Source organism: Acomys russatus, chromosome 26, assembly GCF_903995435.1.
Source record: "Acomys russatus chromosome 26, mAcoRus1.1, whole genome shotgun sequence".
In the NCBI taxonomy this organism is placed as follows: domain Eukaryota; kingdom Metazoa; phylum Chordata; class Mammalia; order Rodentia; family Muridae; genus Acomys; species Acomys russatus.
This window is the reverse complement of record NC_067162.1, coordinates 16255581-16264252: the sequence shown is the minus strand read 5'-3', so window position 1 is coordinate 16264252 and position 8672 is coordinate 16255581.

Genomic DNA, 8672 nt, shown 5'->3' with positions numbered 1-8672 from the left:
AATTGGAAACAAAGACAAGGCCAGTTTTTGCTTCATCTTTCAATGTGGTTGGCATAGTGTTGCTTCTGATAAGAATTTGATGGCTAAAGTACAACTGAAGACGACTCCTCTAGAGTCTTCGTTCTGTCCAAAGCACGTGGCTGTCTGTCCTCTGCCTACAGGGGTCAGGGCTTGAATCCTCTTGAGGTAGAACAGCTGTCAGAAAATCCTTCAAGTACTTCCTTCCCTCCAGTCTTACTACGTCCTGGACAAGCTGGTTCCCGCAGAAGCAGATTTCTGTTAGCGCTCCTGCGGATGAGCCAAGACGCCCATGAAGGATAACTTAAAGAAGAAAGCGTTCTTCTGACTCATGGGTGCAACGTTTTCACTCCCTAGTTACTTGACTCTGTGCTTTGGAGCCCGTGGTGAGACAGAACATTAGGCGAGAGCAACGCTGTTTATCTTACAGCAGCCAGGAGGCAGAGAGGGGTCCCTTTCACTGCCCTCCCTCGAGTCACTTCTGTCCTCACCCACTAGTAGCCCATTCAGCTGGGAACTCATCATGGCCCCATTCATTGATGAGTTCAGTGACCTCCTGATTCAGTCATCTCTCTAGAGTGTCACGAGCAGGCGGACTAAGCCTTCAGTGCACCAGCACCTCCTATTCCAAACCATAGCCGAGTCAAGTCTACTGGGCTGTGTGGCTAGCAGAAGACATTCTATAGGCAGACCCCGAGGCTTCGCTACTTCTACCGGACACTGAGGTGGGAGAAAGAGCGAGACCTGTCTTTTTCATCCTTGCAAAGCTCGAAGCTTGTCTGGAGGAGCTGAGTCTTAGAGAGGACGCAGCTTACAATTTTTTTTTCCTTCTGAGATACCTTCGCGATATACCTAAACAGCCATATATGGGTAATTATGAACTGAAGCTAGCGTGAGTTATGACTCCCAATGATAGTTCTTTATGATTTGTTGTGATGTAAATAACTGTGATTTATTGTGGCTCTGCTGACGGCTTGCTCAGTGATGGATCATAATAGTAGATCATGATAATTATGAAGTCAGCATGGAGCTGTTTTCCCTCCTGTAACTCAATTGTAACATGGCTGCCCAGGCTGCAGAACATCACAGCCTGTCGGCTGGATACTGGATGGTGTTCAAGAGGGGTATTTTTGGTCACTCACGATCGTCACAGCAGCTCGTCTCTAATAATTGTCCAGGTGGCTGTACTAATCCAGGTTGATGGCATTTTACTTGCAGATTTTTATTTCAGATGCAAATTCAGTTCTCTGGTTTGTCATTCCTAAGCGCAAGGAATCAACAGAGAAGTGGGCAAGGTCTGGGGAGCCAGAACAAATGATATAGCCCAGATCTCTCTCGTCCTCCTTCCCTGGCTCAGGCCTGGGCTGTGTCAGGCACTCTGTCTCTCTGTGTTTATCGCTTTTTCTGACTTATGCAGAGAACTTTTCCTCCAAGGAACATCGGATACCTGCCATTTGGACCCTGTTTTAAGTAACTCTAATCTACAGAAATCTCCTTCATTTAGAACAATCATTTCTCAAAAGGAATGCACAATTGCTAGCTAGCTCCAGCCACTCTGGGAAAGAAAAGCGTACTTGGGGTCAACTAACTTTGGAAGAGTCCTGGTTAATAAAAGTGAAAAATTGTGTACAGGAAAAAAAAATGAAGTGTTTTTGGAAGCTAAGGAAAATAATTGTCTTTCATAATAGGACTTTTTGGAGGCTTCACTTTGGTAATGACCATAGCTAATTCCTAACAGAAAAACACAGAACACAGTTGCTGCTTGACATGTCACCTCGGAGTGGTGGGCAAGATGGCCACCAAGTCATTGCTCAGATTTCCAGTAATCTGGAGAATCAAGGTTCTCCACCCTTGAAGCTGCCTTGGCCTTTGGAATTCTGACCCGTAGAATGTGGCATGAGAGACACTGCATGGCAGTAGTGATCCTGTGTATTTCCTTCTATCTTGGTTTGCTTTCTATTGCTGTGATAAGCACCATAATAAAAAAACAACTTAGCGGTAGAGGACTTATCCCACCTTAGGCTAGGTAGTAGCTCAAGGCGGGACCTTGAAGGCAGAAACAGAAGCAGAGACCATGGAGGTCACTGCTTACTAGCTCACTCCCAATAGCTTTCTGAGCCTGTTTTCTCATACAACCCAAGAAGTACCTGCCTGGAGATGGCATCACGCGCAATGAACTGGGCTCATGCACATCAATCATTAATCAAGAAAATGCTTGACACACTTGCTGACAGAAATATTACAGAAGTGTTTCTTCAGCTAAGGGTCCCTCTTTCCAGATATCTCTAGCTTGTGTCAACAAAAACTGACCAGGGCAAGGCTCTTAGGGGACCCTTCTGGTTTTGAGTAGCTATTAGGTGAGGGTCAGAATTCAGATCTGTGCCATGTTATTATCTTTGCTGTTTCCAGCATTCTGTCAGGTCAAAGGCCTTTTGGACAAGACATGCACAGCTCTTGAGAGAGATGTGAGGGGGTAGATTCATAGATGTCCCACCAAATTGGACTGGCATGCTCCTGGCAAGGATCATGTGTCACCACCAGTCACAAAGTTGTTCTCTGTTCATCATCTTCCACAAAGCTCCTAGTCAGCCTCTGATGTGTCTGCACTAGAACCATTGTGCATCCATCCATCCATCCATCCATCCATCTATCTATCCATCCATGTATCAATTTATTCTTGTTATGTCTGTTGGGGGGGGTAGGGTGGTGGTGGTGACAAGTTGCAAAGGTGTTGTCACATTATACGATCAAGGCTCAGCTTTGCTACTTCCTGACTTTGGAACCTGGGGCGTGTTGTATCAAGTCTAGGAGTCTTTGCTATAAAATGGCAGTTTTAGGGCTGGATGGCTCAATGAGTAGAGACACATGCCACCAAGCCCAACAGCCAGAGTTTGATTCCCAAGACCCACATGGTGGAAAGACAGAACCAACTCTGACAAGCTGTCCTTTGGCCTTTAGATGCATGCTCTGGCCTATATGCACACGCCCCCCCACACACACACATACAGACAGACACAAAATGAATGGATGGATGCATGGATGGACAGTGGGTTCTAGCACAGACACATCAGAGGCTGACTATGAGCTTTGAGGAAGATGATGAGCAGAGAAAAACTTTGTGAATGATGCACAGCATCACCACCAATATGGATATTGGTTAAACATGTTAATGGCAATTCAGAAAACGTATGACAGTGTTACTCTTCTCTTTCTTTTTCAGTCAGGTTTCTGTAGCTTAAGTGATCTAAAACTGGCTGTGAAGCCGAGGGAGACTTTGATCGTTGGATCCTCCTGCCTCTACTTGCCCAGTGATGAGATTTCAGGTGTGTCACCACAGCCAGTTTATGGTGTGTTGGAGACCAAACCCAGGGCTTCCAGCATTCGATGAGGCAAATGCTGTCATAAATGAACTCTATTCCCAGGCCTTTTGACAATTTGTCCCTTCCTAATTGGAGGGAATGAGTTAAGCTGAGGGGCAGACTTGCTCTGAAAGTATGGAGTCCATGTTGAAAAGCTAGAGTGGGTGTGGTCTTCAGGATAACTTGAGTTCTGTGCAGCACCAGTGAGAGCTTACGCTGCAGCAATGTCCCATGGTCTAGCCTGAGGCAAAATCCCAATAAAGCCATCCTGTAAACCTGTTTGAAGGGATTCTGGTTTTTTCTAAAGAGTTAAGATGGATCATCGTTCCTCAATATGAGGTGTCTTCTTCAGTTACTTCTTCAGCACCCCCACCCTCAGACATAGTTTCTCATGTAGCTTGCACATTGAACAATGCCAGCTGGCCAGCCCTAGGAATCTGGCTTCCCAGAGCTGGAATTACAGATGTACACCATCAGGTCCAGTAGGCTTTCAGGCTTTGGTGTCAAGAACTTGACCCACTGAGCCATCATCTCAGGCAAAGCAGCACACTTGGACTATTGAGGGAGACCTGAGTGGTTCCATGTGCACATAGATCAGCAGTAAGGTTGAGGCACTGGTTCTCAAAGCTGGAAGGTCTTAGAGCCCTTGAGACATTTTCTTCATTTGGCAAATAGAAGACTACAGAAGAAATAGCACACAAGCATCCAGAACCGGGTGACCAGGCCCTGCCTAGCCTGTTGGCATGTTTCTCCATGGGATCCTTGCTTCTGCAGGAATTATCCAGAGCGGTCTTTCATCTTAAGCTAGTCCCTGGGGTTTGAAACCTATACTTCAAGCCTTTTGTGGTTCCCTGGGCAAAGTTGGGGAGTCGGACAGTTTTGTCAAAGGAGAAAACAAAACATGGGGTTTTGTGTTTGTTTATTTATTTATTTATTTATTTATTTATTTATTTATTTATTCACTTTACATCCTGGTCCCACCCTCCCACTTATTTTTTTTTTTTTCACCCACAGCTTTCCCTATCGTATTGGCCTATTGCCTGGTTTGGAATGGGAAATTCCATGAGGTAGGAATGTAGAACCTTCAGCATGGCTAGCCTTTTCCTCCTAGAGAGTATCAGCTTTCAGTGCCTCACATGCAGTGTTGAAAAGGAGTCAGAAGCCCCGAAACTCTGTTTTCCACTGCTGCTGCCTGCCCTCAGCATGCCTATGGAAAGGCAAGGGGCCCGGCTGTGTTTTCAGTCCTGCTTTCCGCTTTGATGGCAGTCCTGGCTCCAGGGTGCTGCTAGCAGTCTTAGAGATACAAAAGTGGGCATCTGAAGCCGTGCATAGCTATTTAGTGCCTACTACATACATAAGGAAGTTCTCTAGCCCTCCCTCCCTTCCTTCTTTCCCAGATCTCTCTCTCTCTCTCTCTCTCTCTCTCTCTCTCTCTCTCTCTCTCTCTCTCTCTCTTTCAGACAGATTATCATGTTCTCCAAGATGACCATAGATTTCTGCCTCCACCTCCTAAAGGCTGGGTTACAAGTAAGTATTGCCACATTCAGTTTCTGCCGTGCTGGAGATGACTCGTGGACTTAGTGGGTGCTAAGCATGGGCCCCAGGAATTTCTGGAACCACTTCCAGGCACACCTCAAGCAGGCTGTGCATCCTCTCTACCCTCCTCCTCTCCCCAGGAGAGCAGTGGATACACTTCAAGGCCTGTGAGATCCTGAGTAATCACGACTCCTCTCTGCAGAATTTCAAGGAAACTTAGATCCTTAAAAACCCAGCAACAAAAGCAAGAAACAAAAGAGCTGTCATGAAGAATCACACAGACCCTGAAGTTGTGCTTTCATAGCTGAAGAAATAACTCCTTGAGCAATAATGTGTTTGCAAGCTGTTAATTAGCAGCATAATTAATTTCTGTAGATTATAAATAACAGCACAAAGTGGCATTCCCAGGAGAGCCAATGAAAAATTGCCTACACCATTTTAGGAACCAAAAGTACTCTATAATGTAACGGAATTGAATTGGCTCCAGAACCGGAGTGGGGTTGTTTCCTTTTGTTTCCTACAGGTTTAAAAGGAATACGCTTGTATCTAACGTCAAAACTTTATTGGTGAGACTCGGTTTCACTAATCGCCCTGTCCTCATTTATGCTCGGCGTGTTGAAAAGGGGGAAAAATCTGTTTATCCATGCTTCAAACAAACAGCCTCATAAGTAGATTATCCCCAACAGAAGCCTCCCCTGCACGCTAAGCTTAAGGCCATCATTCACTGCTCTAAATGAGCAGTTACTTCAAATGTTAAGAAGGGTTGCTAATTAGCTCAAGGAAGAGCCTGCCAAGTATTTAATTTTCAGCAAATGAAATGAAGACAGGAGAGGAGCGTCCCCTCTGTAACCTGAGAACCTACTGCTTTGTACCTAGTCACTGGGGCTCCAGTGTTCCCAGCCAGGATCCCCACTACAGCTGTCACCCAGAACAAGGGATCAACTCTTGGTTCGGAGCTAGCCAGCATGCTTTTAGGGTTTGGGGGGGGGTGAGGGAGAGGGGCAGAGGAAAGTCTTACCTGTATTTGGAACCTGGGATCCTCTCCTTTCTGAAAGAACTTAAGCGACTTCTCAGAGGGTTCGGAAAAGTGACTCCAGACCGAAAAGAAAGACGAGCCTAAGAAAGTTCAGGGTCCGTAGGCGGGAAAATGATCTAGGAAAATGGAGCCGATATTCCAATAACGGTCAATGGGCACTGCAGTTTGATGCCGTTGGCACTGAGCTGCCTGGTAACCGAAGGGAGAACAACTATGTTGTCTGAGTAGAGGGACCGTGAGAGGCTGGGCACAGTGAGATATGATTAAAGCAGCAAGTGAACAAGGGGCAAGTGGATGTCTTCCTGTTTAAGGTTCGCGATCCTGAGAAGCCACTCAACCTCATTTCTTCTCAGGATGTGGCAAACCAGTCAACCAACAACTCTGTTGTGATATAACTTAAGGTCCTGCTAGAAATGATCAGTCTGCGTGTGGTGTGTACCTATCAGGTCGCACGAAGGAAGCTGAGGAAGGAGGGGGTTGAGGTCAGTCTGTGCGGTAGATAACAGGACCTTAGCCAATGCACCTCCTTTCTCAAAGTGGTTATCAAACTGGCTTTCCACCTGACTTTCCCGTCTATACATCAATGCATAATCAATCACCACCAGAAACTGACATGGTACCACGTTATCGAGAAAAGTGTGAGTCTCGTTCAGATTTCAGCTGTCTCTGGTATGGCCTTTTAAACAGCTCCCATATGAACTACCACCAACAGCCCTGGAGTTTGGGGCTACATATCATAGTGAAGAAGCCTTACTTCATAGCTTATTGGCAGTGACTCAATAAACAATGGTCCCCACCGTTCTCTGTAGTATACAAACCAATGAGGAGGGAGATCCTAAGGACAGAAGAGACACAGTACTTCCTAGGCAGGAGCCACAGCACATCTTTGGCGATCAGAGCACCCTCCCACTGGGAAGAGTACTGGGCGGGCAGATAAGACAGGGATAAAGTAGAATAGAAGGTCTGTTGAAGAAAGAAGAGGCGCAGACTGTCATTTAATCGGAATGCTCATGATAAAATGGAGCCTCGAAGCCTCTTCAGTTCTCTTTCAGACAGTGGTTTCTTTCTTGCATCCCCAGCCACTCAGTGAGTAAAAGCTCTTTTTTTTTTTTTTTTTTTTTGTCCTCTGATATAAAAGAACAAAGCTTAACTATATACATGGTGATTTTCTCAGACCTGGGCCAAGGCTTTGCCGAGAAGTAGGCTGCGAGTTTGCAGTTGTTCTGTTTCTTCTTCTTGCCCACGTTCGACATTGCTACAGCTAGCCTTGTGGTTCCATCCCCTGCAGCTGAGCCCTGTCATGTATGTGTGTCTCGTGGTGATTGTATGGCACCACAGGAAGCATGACACTAAAGAAGAGGTGGCTTTCACCCCCAAAGCAGCTTACAATCCTGAGAAGACACAGTGAGGACAAACACCCTAATACTAATAAGGAAATTACCAGCTGCTACATTGAACCCTTGAGCCATCATTGCCCCTCAGGAACAATGAAGTGACTGTAAAGGATGTGTCCATCCTAAAAGGGATGTCTCCTGAATCATCTGCCATTGTTGGAGGAAAAGGCGAACATTATATATTCAATTAGCAAATGTTTACTGAGCACATATTGGCTAAGTAATGTCTTGTGGGTACAACCCTGAATTAAGATAGGTAGATGCTTGTTGGAAGGCAGTTTACCTACCAGTAGGAGAGGGCTATAGAAAAGTGAATGAGCAATGAAGAAAACAGATGGAGATGCAGCTGATGGGAGACGGAATGCCACTGGAAGAGCTTAACAGAGGAAGGTGGCTCTTCAGGGACAGAGCTGGGGCCTGACTTCTGCGAGAGAAAATGGTTTGATTCTGTACAGTCATGGGGGGGAAGCAGGAAAGATGAAGGGAACCGAAAGACACAAGACTCAAATGCAGTCCCACGTGACGAGAAAAAGTGTTAAGAAAAGCCAACCATAATGTAAGCATGATATAGATGGGGAATGGACGGGGTGCCCAGATGCATGGGATAGAAAGAAAGTCCAGGACAGAGGACTCCAAGAGAAGAAAGAGGGCTTCGTGGAGGAGGCATTTAATGTGGCTTGAAGGACACAGTCTCTCAGGTAGATGGATAGAGGGCAGTTTTCCCCTGAGAATTAAAGTGGATTTAAAGCTCCTGTGAGGAGGGCTATATGTGGGCATATGAGACACAAAGGGTTGGAACGGCAGTGAGGGTCATTTCGGAGGCCAAGGAGGATATGTGAACATCTGTTAACAGAGGCCTGAGAGAGTGTATCCTTATCCGTTATATCTAGTTCTTAGTATTATGATACTTAATAACAAGCATTTATTAAGATCTTGCTATGTGTCTAGCAAGCTAAATAGCCTATCTTTACCCAGGGTTTATTCTACAGCTGAAGGAACTTTGACTCAGAGATCTTCTGTAATTTGTTCAAGGTGCCATGATTAAGTGGCTGAGCCAGGACACGAGCTCTCGTCTGGTCTATCTGACCTCCAGGTCCATGGTGTGATACATAAGGCTCTACTGGAGACAAGCTGTTGAATTTGCATCCTTGAGCCTTTCTGATAGCCCAGAGCATATGGCAGATGCTGATTAAAGAGCATGGAACAGGGAGGAAGCATCCTGTACGTTAGATGACTTCAGTGTCCTCAGCAGCAGCAAGGTTATCTCACATCTCTATCATTGTCTAGCCGAGTATCAGCCGTAGTGATGCCGAGGGTGGAATATGCGAG